The sequence below is a fragment of the Dermacentor andersoni genome, chromosome 1 (assembly GCF_023375885.2).
Source record: "Dermacentor andersoni chromosome 1, qqDerAnde1_hic_scaffold, whole genome shotgun sequence".
In the NCBI taxonomy this organism is placed as follows: domain Eukaryota; kingdom Metazoa; phylum Arthropoda; class Arachnida; order Ixodida; family Ixodidae; genus Dermacentor; species Dermacentor andersoni.
In genome coordinates this window covers 407,512,524-407,527,434 of record NC_092814.1, presented here as the reverse complement: position 1 = coordinate 407,527,434, position 14,911 = coordinate 407,512,524, and the positions used below count along the sequence as shown (strand labels likewise).

Below are 14,911 nucleotides of genomic sequence, written 5' to 3'. Positions count from 1 at the left end.
TCTTTGCTGATGCTATGTGGGGACGCTGAGCCCAACCCAGGGCCCTCGACTTCCGAATTGTTATCACAGTTGCTTGAAGGTCAGAACAATATCCAAAAAAGGCTTGATGACATTGTGTCGCAATTAAAAACTGTCGAGGAAACTTCTGTAACGATTAAAAGCTTCACTGATAAATTTACTAGTCTTGAAATGACCGTTCGTAACTTGGAAAGTAAACTCGCTGAGTTGGAGGACCGAAGTAGGTGTAATAACCTTGTAGTGTTCGGCATACCAGAAAAGAAAGACGACGCCTCTGATGACCTCATGGATAGCGTGGTTGACAATGTGTTAAAGAATACTCTAGACGTGAACGTTAACTCAGTCGAACGGATTCATAGGCTAGGGCGAAAGCAGCGCGGTAAAGGGTGACCAGTGATCGTGAACTTTTTTGATCACAGGGAAAAAGTTAACGTCCTAAAAAATTGCTACAAATTGAAAAGGAAGGGAACCTCTATCTCCGAGGATTTTCTGCAACCACTAGGCACCTGAGGAAACTACTCTGGAACAGTACCTCGGAAATTAGGAAATGCGGTACAAAGGTAAAGCTCGTACATGATCAAGTTAAGATTGAAAATCGATTACTCACATTAGATGAAGTTCAGCGCGAAATGGCCGGTGCACACACATCAGCTACCAGAGGAATTCCTAATAAATGAAACGATAACAATGACAAACACTTCCAATGCTTAAATATTAATGCTCGTAGCATTCTAGCTAAAAGCGATGATTTATACAGTGTCATATTAACTTATCAGCTTCAACTATTGATAATTACTGAAACGTGGCTTCACACTGAGATTGGCGGCGACGAAATCACGCCCCAGGGATACCGGGTCTACTGCAAGGACAGGGAATCTCGAGGCGGCGGAGTAGCAATATTTTTTAAGGAAACCTTAAATGTTGAAAGATTGCCGATATACCAGATCTTGAATGAGTTATCGTGAGGGTAGACTCAGGTGGTTTGAAGTTCATAGTCGGTGGTTTTTACCGCCCCCCAGGCACAGATGAAACATTCTTTGATAAGCTTAATGAATTTCTTTGCTCCGTCCATGGCTACTCCAGCAACATAATACTTGGCGGTGATTTCAATGTCCCTTCAGTCACATGGGATACGGATTTCCCTGTACCGTCTACAAATGCAGCTAAACGCTTAGTTGACATAGTCCTTTATCATGATTTAACCGAACTGGTTAAGCTACCCACCCACATCCAGAACACTACTGCCTCAACCCTGGATCTTTTTTTCGTTAACAGTGGCATGTTGCGTCGTGTGTCCGGTATCGACGTGGTTGATGGAATATCAGACCACAAATTGGCGTGTCTGGGCGTTACACTGAACGAAGTGACAAAAACAAAAAGGGAAGAGCAAGTGGTCTCGGTCTTTTCGCATGCCAATGACGTAGAAATACTAGACACACTTGACCTACACTTTTCTCGATTTACCACGCTTTCTGAGTCTAGCACCTGTACTGTTGACGCCCTTTGGTGTTTTTTCAAGAACCTTGTACTGCGATGCGTTCAGGACTATGTACCAACAAAAGTAAAGATAATAAGAAATGTTCGCCCGTGGATTACTATGCCAGTGGTTCGCCTGGGAAGAAAAGCGAAAAAGTTAAGAAAACAACATCATCAGAACCCATCCCCGTAGTGCACGCATAAACTCAGTGTCGTGCGCAAAGAATTGAAAGAAAGTATAAAAAAAGCAAAAGATTATTATTATAACATTACTTTAGAGAACTTTTTACTTTCGTCCCCAGCGAAGTTCTGGCAGCACTTTTCCCCTAGAAAGAAGCGCTTCCTTAATATGTGTATAAATGGTGCTATTGTTACAAACAATGAAGTAATTATGGAATCATTTAATGCATTCTTTTGTTCACTCTTTACCGATGATGATGGTAGCAGGCCATGTCCCAACACAGCTAATAATATTCCACCAATAAGTGACATCTCGACATCTGAGGAAGGAATCTTCTCGTTGTTACTTCATATCGATCCAAAAAAATCGTCTGGTATAGATGGCATACCTAACGCATTTCTTGTGAGGTATGCTGAATGGTGCTCTAAGTTCTTGTGCATTATTTTTCAGAGATCGTTTTTTCAGTGCGAGCTTCCCAGCGATTGGAAATTTGCAAAAATTGTTCCTTTACCTAAAACATCAAATGCTACCCTCATTTCATCCTACAGACCCATTTCCCTGCTGTGCTCATGCCCAATAGTTTTGGAACACATCATATTCCAGCACCTGTCACTTTTTCTCGAGCAACATAACCTAATCAACGACTGACAGCATGGCTTTCGTAGGGGACTCTCAACTATCACACAATTGCTGAAAACTGTTCATGATATTGCTGCTATCCTAGATAAACAAGGCCAAATTGACACGATCTTCCTAGACTTTGAAAAAACGTTTGATCACGTGCCCCATCCCAAACTTCTGAGAAAACTCAAACCTATACTGAAAAATGATACCTTAATTTCATGGATCGAGGCCTACCTCTTGTATCGAAATCAAACTGTCACTATCGACAACGTGTGCTCCGATTCACGACCAGTGAAGTCGGGAATCCCTCAAGGTTCAGTGCTTGGGCCACTGTTCTTTTTAATATTCATAGATGACATCACCCTTGAAATTCCGGTTACTATTAAGTTATTTGCAGACGACTGCATCCTTTATCAGGAAATACGCAGTCCATGCGACCAGGCTCTCTTAAACACAGCTTTAATCAAAATATCTTCTTGGTGTGAAGTCTGGCAAATGAAGGTCGACGAAAAGAAGACGGTGGCTATGAGCGTGACATGTAAACAGTCTCCCTTAAAATGCGATTATTTTATTAATGGCCAAAAACTATCTTTCGTTGATACTTACAAGTACTTAGGCATCATACTTAGCGCTGATTTTAGGTGGAATGAGCATGTTGCCTACATCGAAAAGAAAGCTATGCAGAAATGGATTGGGATTTTTAAGATATGGGATTTTTAAGAACGTCTCTGCGCAAATCCACCGCAAAATTAAAACTAATTGCGTACAAAACTTACATCCGTCCAATCCTCGAGTACTCTTCCGTGGTTTGGGATCCGCATAGCCAAGAAAACATTAAATAGCTTGAAATGATTCAAAGGAAAGCAATTATATTTGTTTACAATCGCTACAGTTCCTTTACATCCCCCACCACACTTCTGAATAACGCTAACCTGGATACATTGCAGACAAGAAGACAACATGATCGTTTGAAATACATGTTTTTACTTTATCATGACAAGCTGCGCATAAACAAGGACACGTACATAGAATCCGTTAATCGGCGATCCACGCGATCCGAGCACCCAAAGAAACTGAGGGAGTATTCTTGCAAGACAAGAGCTTTTAAAAATTCTTTTTTTTCACGCATCGTTACTGAATGGAATGCTCTTTCTGCTGATACAGTAAATTGTACTACAATAGAGTCGTTCATGGCAAAGCTGTGGCAACAATCCACTTGACCTTATCTCATCGTACATGCCCCCCCTTCCCCTATCTGGCCTCGTTGAACGCACGCGCACTACACTTCAATTTACGTTTTCTGGTACTTTTTCAGTGTGCTAAAAATATTTGCTCGGCGTCGTGTATCTTTCGGTGTTCGCAAGGCGTAATGTTTTACAAATTTATCCTGCTCTGATTATGGTATGTTCACTCGTTGCAGAGATGTTTCTCAAGAGATGTCTGTTGCCGTCATTCTGCCCTTAAATTGTATAATTTCTAGTGTTTGATTTTCTAGCATTTGTTTCTTGTACCTGTACATGAATCACATTCTCCCTAGTAACTGCATTCGACTTGCTTTGGCAACTTCTTCTGTTGCGCTTCGAGATTTGTTTCTCTTTGTTTTCAAATCTGTTTTTGTGTTATAACCCACTCCTGCCTAAGGCCCCATATGGGAGGTCAGCAGTACTCCTGAAATAAATGAATAAATAAATAAATAAACCTTTGAGCCAATACAAATGCCTGATTTCTGCAGAAAAACGCCATCTCTCCACCCAATCAGCGTCGACTTCAAGTACATTGAAAGAATTTCTAGAAAAGCTCCCATGGAAACACCGCATCTGTCAAGAAATGCCGACTCTCGCACTTGTTCATTAATGCACTCATTTACGGAATTTAGCAACCTGTCATGCGGCAAGGAATAATACAGGTCTTCGATATCCATACTATAAGCTGTACAATCACCAGGATTTTCCTCTCTCAAATACTGAACCAGTGCCTGAGAATTATGCAAGAAAAAGGGGTCTGAAAAAACTAGTGAAGCTAAGCAGTTCTGTAGGTAACTGGCGACACAGACCTGCCACGTCCCTTTCTCTGACACTATAGCACGAAAAGCAATTTCTTGCTTATGGGTCTTCACCGAGAAAAACAGTTCTAAGGTGTGGGATTTTGCTTTCTTGACATTAGAGACAACCCTGTCAAGATTATGTTGTGACAGGAGGTCAATAGCACGTTGCTTAACTGCCGAAGGCTTGAGTTTTACTGGCTGTAAATTCTTTTCTATGGCTGAAATCGTTTTTTCTGAAAACATGTCATCTGGCATAATTACGAAATAACCTTCCTTGTCAGATATTACTGGTCGAAGTTTATGCTCCACAAGGTAATTAACTAATGGTCGGACAGGGTCAGACGTCTTAAAATGAGAATTTGATCATTTAATGCTAGCAATGGAATCTGAAATACAGCGCGCTCGTTCTTCCGGGATGAACCTGGTCATGCAGCGCGGTGTGCTTAAAACGTCAACGGGTTTTATGTTAGGCTTAAAACAGTGCTTAGGACCTAAAGCAAGGGTTTTTCTATGGGTATCACTTACGATGGCGTCTCCAAGAACCAGTACGCTACTTGACGGTGAATTATTAGAAAGGTGTTTCCTCTTACTTTGTTGAAGCTCCGGAAGTTTCATCCTCCGTAGGAAGTCTGCGTGTTGCACAGCTAACCTATTCCAGTCGGCGTAGGGGCGGTTCCAATGGCGACCGTCTCCCAGGGCCGCGCAATGGACCTTTAGACACTCCTGATAGAACCTAACTTGGCGCCATGATTCAGTGGAAAGAATAGCTCCAATCCTCCTGGCATGCCCAGCGTTCATGTTGTCCACTTCTCTACTCTTGTGTCCTGTCTGCACACCTCACCTCTTTTTTGTATAAGAATGAAGATACGCATCTTATGGAAGAGGCATGTCATATCTATAATGTTGGAAGTGCGCGCGTGAGTCAGCCTTCGATTACTTTACATAAGGAAGAGATTAAGTGCCTAAACAGTTATCTCTCACGTAGACCGGCACATGTACCCGACTGACACGTGGTGATACCATTCCTGAGCTTGCACAGATGAGCTTTGTGTCTCTCTTTTTTCACCTCAGTGCTCCCATCAGTTGATAGTTGGCGTTCGTGTTGTCCACTTCTCTACTCTTGTGTCCTGTCTGCACGCCTCACCTCTTTTCTGCATAATGAAAAAAACTTGGTTGACAGTTTGTCCTTCTGGCATAAATTCTATGTGAACAATCCCCCTACTGCCAAGAAAGAAAATCAGCATTGACTTGATTTTTTATTTGCTCATTCGAGCTTTCTTCAGTCGAAGAGAAGGGTGAATGTGCCAATCTTCATTTCGACATTTTGTTTCTAGATCGTACGTAAAAATCCATGATTCATCACCAGTGATCACAGAACTGAAGAAGCCTGGGTCATTTTCTATCCTTTCAATTGTCCTTCTGTTCAATGGAGAGGTTTTTTGGTACCAACTTGGGACACACTTTTCTCATGCCCAAATTTCAAGTCAAAGTTTGATGAAGGGTAGAACGATTCAGATCGACTCATCAGCCTCAAAGTTAGTCAATGGTCTGACCACACAATAGCCCTCACTCTTTCCACATTTTCCTCAGTTTTGGATGTTGAAGGCGTCCCTGAGCAAGGTTCGTCTTCCACTGTCGCGCAGCCCTCCAAAAATGCTTTGTGCCCCTGAAAAACTTGTGCTCTTGAAAAGGAATGTTCCTCAAAGGCTTGTTGCAACTTTTCGCAGGTCAAACTCGTGCATTCACCAAGTTTGACACAAAATTTGATGGCACACCATTGCCCCAAATTTCGCTGTTCCATTTTTGCAGTACAGCACAAAAACACAACTTCAGTTATCACATGTTGCATGTTTACCACACAAGGTTGACACTTTCACCAAGCATCTAGGAGTGTCTGATGCATAAACTATGTGAATGGAGAGCCTGCATCGCTGCCAGTTTGCTCCCGGCGTTGCCAGTCTCATTACTTTTTTTCCACACCTCGTACGTCATCAGGGGGCAGAGTGGGACCTTTTGTGGCTGCCAAGGGCGATGCTCTTCGAAGCATTTCATCTTCAGTGATGCCGTTAGCCCCCACCCCTTTTCTCTATACCATACCCATCATTCTGAAACCCAGCATAGGCCACAGAGCCACCCCTTCTTCAATAAAATTCATTAATTCAATCATCTATCCGACATATTTATCAGACTGATAAATGACTCACTCAATTACCCAATGGCCCTCAGTCCCCAGCAGCTGCAGAGCACCTGACCAAGGCGGCGGTCAGACCTGTAACACAGCAGCGGGTGCTAAGAATCTCTGGACCCGGACAGGCCACCAATGGAAACTGACCCTTGCAGCGTTTAACACCCCAACCCTCTCAAGTGAAGCTCGCCTACTAGGACTCTTTGAGGAACTATCAGGCATTGTTTGGGATATCATTGGCCTTAATGAGGTTAGAAGAACTGGTGAAGCTTATACAGTGCTGACAAATGGCCACGTCCTCTGCTATAGAGGACTACCAGATAAGAATCAGTTCGAAGTAGGATTCCTAATCCATAAGGACATAGCGGGCAACATTGATGAATTCTACAGCATTAATGAGAGAGTAGCAGTAGTCGTAATAAAGCTAAATAGGAGGTATAGAATAAAGGTAGCACAAACTTATCCTCCAACCTCCAGTCACAATGATGAAGAAATAGAAAAGTTTTATGAAGATGTTGAATTAGCAATGCAAAAAGTGCAAACTCAGTATACTGTAGACATGGGCGACGTCAGTGCAAAAGTGGGGGAAAAGCAGGCTGGTGAACAAGCAATTGGCAACTATGGCGTCAATTCTAGGAACGCTAGAGGGGAGATACTGGTAGAATTCGCAGAAAGGAATGAGCTGCGAATAATGAAACCTTCTTCAGGAAGCGATGGAACAAAATGTGGACCTGGAAAAGCCCTAATACTGAAACAAGAAATGAAATTGATTTCATACTTTCTGCTATTCCCAGCATAGTGCAGGATGTAGAAGTGTTAGTTAGGGTAAAGTGCAGTGTTAATAGTGAGGGCTAGGATTCACCTCAATTTGGAAAGAAAGGATAAAATTGGTCAAGAAGAAACAGGCCAACCTAGACACAGTAAGGCTAAAAGCAGACCAATCAGGGTTGGCACTTTTAAACAAATATGCAGCCTTAGAACAGAGAGATGAAGATAATATAGAGACAATGAATGAAACTTAACTAGGCTGGCTTCAGAAGCAGCAATAGAAGTGGGAGGTAAGGCCCCAAGGCAACCAGTAGGTAAGCTCTCCCAAGTAACAAAGGAACTGATAAAGAAACAACAAAGAATGAAAGCGTCCAACTTAAGAGATCACATGGAATTCACGGAACTGTTAAAACTAATCAACAAGGAGAAAATAAGGGATACAGTGCAATCCACTTATAACGATATCAAGAAAGACGAAAAATATGATCGCTATATCTAGACTGCAGTTATTAAAAAAAATTAAAACATTAGAAACGCGGCACATACCTTTGCAGCTTCGAATTCGTTACTTGCTCTAAAGAATAGATGATGTAGAAAGTAGGCCGTGAAAAACAAACTTTATTTCTAGCACCAATGACCGTGTCAAGGGTTAGGCGGGCCGAAATAGTCCAAAATCTGCACTTGTTTTTGCGGCAGCTTCAGCTTCACAACCGCGGTATGCATGGATTCCAGCTGCTGCGCGAACACTGGCAGCAATCCTTTAGCATGCATAAAATCAATTAAGGAGTAGATCGACGACAGTGCACTTTGCGTGGACATCGTGGTCGGAGTCAAGGAGCCACTGTCAATCTCGTCACTGTCGCTGCTGCCGTCACCACCGTTGCACAACTTTGCCGTCTGTCGAGACAGCACATCTTCAGCGATCGCCTTGTCGGTGACCTCATCGCAGAACGAGGTAGCACTGTCTGCAGTCAAAAACTCCTCCTTCGACGCAATACCTGTGTCACCAGTAGGAACGAGCTCCCAGAGCTCGGTTATGTCAGCGGCTTCCACCGTGTTGGTCTCAGTGGGTTGGGGAAGTTCGTCCTTACGCACCAAGCCCGCCTTCTTGAAGCAATTGGTGATGAACGACTGGTAAAGCGCCTCTTCAACATCGGCGTACAAAGGGTCTCTAACCCTTTTCCGCTGATCGGCGTGGCTGCTGATAGCTCCTGACTTCACAATCGCGGTGCTCCCGGTTTTCAAGATGGTTGATATCGTTAACTGGGCGAGCTCATACTTCTTCACAAGGGCGCTCACCTTGAAGCCGCATCGAGAGTCCTGCAAAATATCCATCTTCGTGTCAAGCGACACAGCTTTGTGCTTTGTCGGCGCCATCTTCGAACTGGGTTGAACCGTTGGTTGCATGCTGCTTCGGTGGCGTCAGCCTGCTATCGCGAGAGAGAGAGAGACGCGGGACGGGCGCCACCCCGTCGCTTTGCTTGTCGCTTTTTTTTTCTTTCTCTCTCTTTCGGAGCGACTGTGGCCAACGCGCTGCGCCTACTCAGCTATTCTCCGGTGTGAGGGCGGGGCAGCACGCGCTGCGCGGTAATGGCGGCAGATACGCACTTACGGAGGTAAACATTGCCTTGTCTCGACATCATTCGTTTCAGGGAACTAAGCAACGCAAATGTTACGATTATTTGGCACGGAAAACGCCGTCCGGACAGCAAAATTTTGATCGTTATATCCGATATGCGGTGAATAACCTATTGTTATAAATGGTTTCTTTCCCCATAGACCTAATGCATAAAATGACACTCTCATGTCGACCCATCGTTATAACTGATATATCGTTATATGTGGTATCGTTATAAGTGGACTGCACTGTATTCGAAATTATAACGTGAGAAAGACTGAGGAAACCGTAAAAATAGACGCAGCTTGAGAACAGCGAGAATGAAACTAGGCATTGGACAAACCAAGATGTACGCACTGAAAGATAGACAGGGTAATATCATCAGCAAATTCGAAGATATAGTAAAAGCAGTGGAAGAATTCTATACTGACGTGTACAGTACCCAAAGCAGAAACAATACCTCCATTCAAAGTAGTAATGAACAGGTTAGAGAGGCTCCTTTTATAACCATCGATGAAGTTAGAAGGGCCTTGCAAGACATGAAACGGGACAAAGCAGCAGGAGAAGATCGACTACCAGTCTATTTAATCAAAGATAGCGGAGACATAATGCTTGAAAAACTAGCATCCCTTTATACGAACTGCCTATCGACTTCAAAAGCCCTAGAGAATTGGAAGAATGCCAACATTATACCAGAGTCCTTCCATGTTTTTCTGGTCACGAAACTCCGCCGTCACGCTATGGGAGAGGTTCATATGCTGCCCAAAGGTGCCGCGACGCGGCGCCACTGTGCCACAGAGGGCATCATTCGCGCGTTCGCGTACCGAAACGCGTGCGCAGTGCGAGGCAAGCTGAGTGATCGGGTGCGTTCTGTGCTTGTGCTGCGCTATTTCTCGAGTGCTGGGCTGTTTAGTTGAAGTGGCGGGGTGGGACAACGATGCTGAACACGTGTTGCAAGTAACAGCTGAAGAAGTAGAATGTTGGTATCTCTAACAAGCCATTTAAAAATAAAAAATTGCTGTATGTAGCTACTTGTGTTCGTTTGAGAGTTGTTTTGCCATGTGCTATGAGATGCTTATGCTTTACACTTTCTTGTTTATAGAAGCAATCGATTATGCATTTATTGCCATTCGTTTGCTGGTGTTTGTTTCCTGCCCCACAATGCACATCTCTCGCGTTTGATGTTATTTCTTTATGCTTATTATATCAGTGTCATGTTTTTAACAAACTTTTTGCATTGTGAATGGTGGACCATTCGTGACCGGACGCCTCTGTGCTGTCTGTATTTCGCTCCGCTTATTTTACATGATAAATAAATGATCGTGCTTGTATGTTGTTTTTGCACCAACACGTTCTATTTCTTTTCTTAATCGAATTATAAAGTATTTAACATATTGTAAATAGTTGCGCATTAAGAACCAAAATACCTAGTCCCGTCGTTTCTGCGTTGGAACCACGAGCAGCGTGAATAAGTGCTGGTCTTTCCGACACTTCTAAACGACTGCTTGCTAAGGCAATTGCCTGATTACGATACAGCTAGTTTCAACTGTGCAAGTCCTAACACTTCACGTTCGCCTTAATCCGTTGCTAAAAGCCGCACCGAAGACATTTAGTAGCGAAGTTTGTCTTGCATTAATCCTACCTGAATCTCATTCAGAAATGGCATCGCTTTGCAGAGAAATCTTAAGGGCACGGAGCAGCTCCATTTCCTTTTCTTTGTAATTAAGTATTCTGCGGCAGCAGCCCTTTGCAATAACAATTTCATTCTTTTGATCTCATAAGATACATGGGCAGAGTTACTGCCCATGTTGCAGAGTCCTTCTCTGCCACAGTTTAACAGAAAGTGAACAGCTGTGCTCGGCGAACAATCTGGCGCTATGCGCCACGGAGAGTTGGCGCTTACTTACGGGTAAGCGGGGGTGCAAGAGCCCATATGTTTGCATCTGGTGTTAAGTGGGACCACTGGCACTTTGTTGCGAATGTGTTTAAATTAAATTATGGGGTTTTACGTGCCAAAACCACTTTCTGATTATGAGGCACGCCGTAGTGGAGGACTCCGGAAATTTTGACCACCTGGGATTCTTTAACGTGCACCTAAATCTAAGTATACGGGTGTTTTCGCATTTCGCCCCCATCGAAATGCGGCCGCCGTGGCCGGGATTCGATCCCGCGACCTCGTGCTCAGCAGCCCAACACCATAGCCACTGAGCAACCACGGCGGGTGCGCGGTGTTTAATTTCAGGCAAATATTAAAAAGCGGAGCCCACTGAAGTGTTGAGGCGAACGGCGATGATGAAATCTGGACCGAGACCGACCGGCCGTGTACAGCGGACGCATTTCAACGGGGGCAACATGCAAAACACCCGTTTATTTAAATTTAGGTGCATTTTAAATATATTTAGTAGCGAAGTTTGTCTTGCATTAATCCTACCTAAATCTCATTCAGACATTTATTTATGTTTATTTAAATTTAGGTGCATTTAAAGGATCCCAGGGGATCCCAGTCCCGAGTCCCCCACTACGGCGTGCCTCATAATCGTATCGCGGTTCTGGCTCTTAAGATCCCAGATTTAAAAATTTTTTTTTTGTCTGAGACCGCCGCAAGCTCCATGTTATGAGCGGCTTTTTTTTTTCGTCCTGGGCGCTCATATAATGGCAGAAGACGCGCTCAGGCAGTAATATAAACATATTCAATGTTAAAAACAGTTACGTGAAACTAAAGCGACGGTTGAGGAAGTTGAGAAAGCTAGAATACCGAGGCTGCCCCACACACAACCACAGCGGTAGCGGCGTTCGCATGCCCTCTCATGCACGGTTGCGCCTCTAGCGGCGGGCGCTGGCTCTATATGAAACTGAGGCGGCAGTTTCGTGACCAGAAAAAAATGGAAGGACTCTGATTATACTAATCCACAAAAAGTGAGAGGTTAAAGAACTGAAAAATTATTGGGCCCATTAGCTTACTTCCAGTATTGCATAAGATATTCACCAAGGTAATTTCCAATAGAATAAGGGCAACACTTGACTTCAGTCAACCACAGAACAGGCTGGCTTCAGGAAGGGATACTGTACAATGGATCACATCCATGTCATCAATCAAGTAATCGAGAAATCCGCAGAGTACAATCAGCCTCTCTATATGGCTTTCATAGATTACGAAAAGGCATTCGATTCAGTTAAATACCAGCAGTCACAGAGGCATTACGTAAGCAAGGAATACAGGACGCTTACATAAATATCGTGTAAAGTATCTACAAAGATTCAAGCTACCTTAATTCTCAAGAAAAGTAGGAAGATACCTATAAAGAAAGGGGAAAACACGGAGAACGCGGGAGATGGAAATTTAAGGCGATGAGCAAAACGTGAAGGTGAATGCAGGAGCCAACGTTTCGACAAGTGGACAGGCCTTGAAGAAGACAAGTCCACTTGTCGAAACGTTGGCTCCTGCATTCACCTTGTTCACGTTTTGCGCATCGTCTATAAAGAAAGGGGTCAGACAAGGAGACACAATCTCTCCAATGCTATTCACCGCATCTTTGGAAGAAGTATTCAAGCTATTAAACTGGGAAGGTTTAGGAGTAAGGATCAACGGTGAATCTTGTTACGGAAGGATGACAGAAGAGAGAGAGGAAGAAGATCGCGAGACGCTGGCTGCCGCGTGCTGTTGCTGGTCAGCCATCTTGACCACATTGACTTTGCTTGTATATATACTGTAAATATATTCAGTCTATACTCCCAACATCCGCGTAACGTATTGGTGGGAGGTGCGGGGTGCCACGGCTGGAAACGGAGCTCCGCAGTGGATGTTGCATCACCGTCCTCATCATGAATGATGGTGAGCACTCGGGATCAACGTCGTTGCCGCCTCCAACATCACCATCACCCGCTACGACACTCTCCCCTTCAGTTGTGGTTGTGCAACCCAAGGATACCGGAACTTTCTGCGGGACTGAAGGCGCCGACGTAGATGAGTGGGTGACTATGTACGAACGTGTGAGTGGAATCAACAGATGGGACCCTATGCTAATGCTAGCTAACCTGTTGTTCTACCTAAGAGGCACGGCAAAGGTGTGGTTCGAAAACTATGAAGAGGAGCTGACCAACTGGGACCAATGCAAAGTTCACAGAGTTGTTTGGCGAACCAGCCAGCCGTAAAATTGCCGCAAAGCAGGAACTGGCCTCTCGTGCCCAATCCCCCACAGAGTTGTTTGGTATATCCAGGACAGGCTGGCGCCTTGTCGTAAAGCCGATCACGACATGACCGAAGCTCAGAAGGTAGGGCATGTGCTCAAGGGAATTGCTGACGGCGCCTTCAATCTGCTCATGTGCAAAAGCTGCTCTACAGTTGATGCTATCATCAAAGAGTGCCGACAATTCGAGCAGGCCAAAAGCTGACACGTCCTGCACCCATTCACCAGACTTCCCAATACTGCCGCAACATCAACGTGTGGAGATCAACCTGCACATCAGCATGCGTCGCCATCAGAAGACATGGTGCGAATGGCTCGACGTGAACTGGACGCGATGGCACCCGCAGCTTTCTGTTCGCGTAGACCTGATGCGACCCTTTTTCAGTTCGCCTCGTGCAAGCCATCGTTTGACAGGAACTTGAAAACTTTGGCCTACATTCTGTCTGTTCAGTCACCAACCCCAGAGCCAACGAATGCCCTTCTACTATTTTCACTACACCCCAACGCTTCTCTCCGCATTATCGTAACCCGACTGAGTGGAGAACTGCGGATGACCAACCGATATGTTTCACCTGTCGCCGCATTGGTCATGTCGCCAGATACTGTCTCAACTCGTGGCCCTCAACACCTTGCACGCCGACCAACCTGAGACGTTTTAATGGAAATGCCCACAATGTTTGGCCCACCGCCGAGTCTAACAGCACCGACAACTCTGCCAGGAACACGTGGTACAGTCGCTCACCATCGCCACGCGGACACCAGTCTCTCTCACCGCAAACACGTCGTCCATCTTCCCGTTCGCCGCACCCTTTCGGAAAACTAAGAAATGCAGCCCTCAGAGGTGGTGCTCCATTGCCCACTACTGCTGCAAATCCTCTGTCTGGGTGGACAAAGGGAAGTGTAATTGACATTAAAATAGACGGCTTACCTGTCCAAGCACTCGTCGACACTGGAGCCCACGTATCTGTGATGAGTGCTAGTTTATGTAGACACCCCAGCAGCTGCCCGAGTGCTTCGTGTGGCCGATGACGGCGTGCTGGTTGCACTTGGAATGCGTACTGCACGCATAAGTATAGGCGGCCGCCCTACTTCTGTTGTCTTTGCTGTGATCGACAACTGCCCTCACGACATTATCCTTGGATTGGACTTTTTATCCCATCACTCCGCTCTCGACTGCACAACCGGCGTTCTTCAGTTGGAACTGCCTCAAGTCGCCGATGCTCCGAGCACCGCTCCACCACACTTGTGTTCGCTTCAAGGTGTGCGTCTGTCACCTAAGGCAGTCACTTACGTCGCTTTGACCGCACAGCCAGAGATTCCAGACGGTGAATATGTCCTTCGCCCCATCATCAACCTGCTTTTGAACCGAGACGTTGCTCTTCCGCATACGCTGGTGACTATTACTAATAACAACGTCGTTCTTCCGCTTCTGAATTTCAGCCTGTGCCCTCAAGTGCTTCCAGCCGACATGTTCTTGGCCAGCGTTTCTAATACTTCCGAATTTGACATTAGAAGTCTGAATGCCGAGAGCGGTTTCCTAGCACCAATTGCAGCTCACAGCTATGGTTCCCTAACAGATGACTTGGCAAAGATGATTGCACCTGACCTCCCCTCTGCACAGGCCACGGACATACGTCTCCTCCTCGAATCGTGCCTTGACATCTTTGATTTCGGCAACAAGCCTTTAGGACAAACATCTGTTGTTCACCACCGTACCAGCACTGGAGACATGAATCCTATTCTTCGGTGTCCCTGTCGTGTATCGCACGCTGAATGTCGAGTCATCCAATCAGAAGTGGACAAAATGCTC

At 45.0% G+C, this 14,911-nt stretch overlaps 1 long non-coding RNA gene across 1 annotated transcript in view; it reads right to left on the bottom strand.

Annotated features, from left to right (window-relative positions):
• The window catches only part of LOC140215181 (uncharacterized), a 38,116-nt gene that overhangs the window by 11,112 nt on the left and 12,093 nt on the right, over positions 1–14,911 (bottom strand). The window lies entirely within an intron of this gene.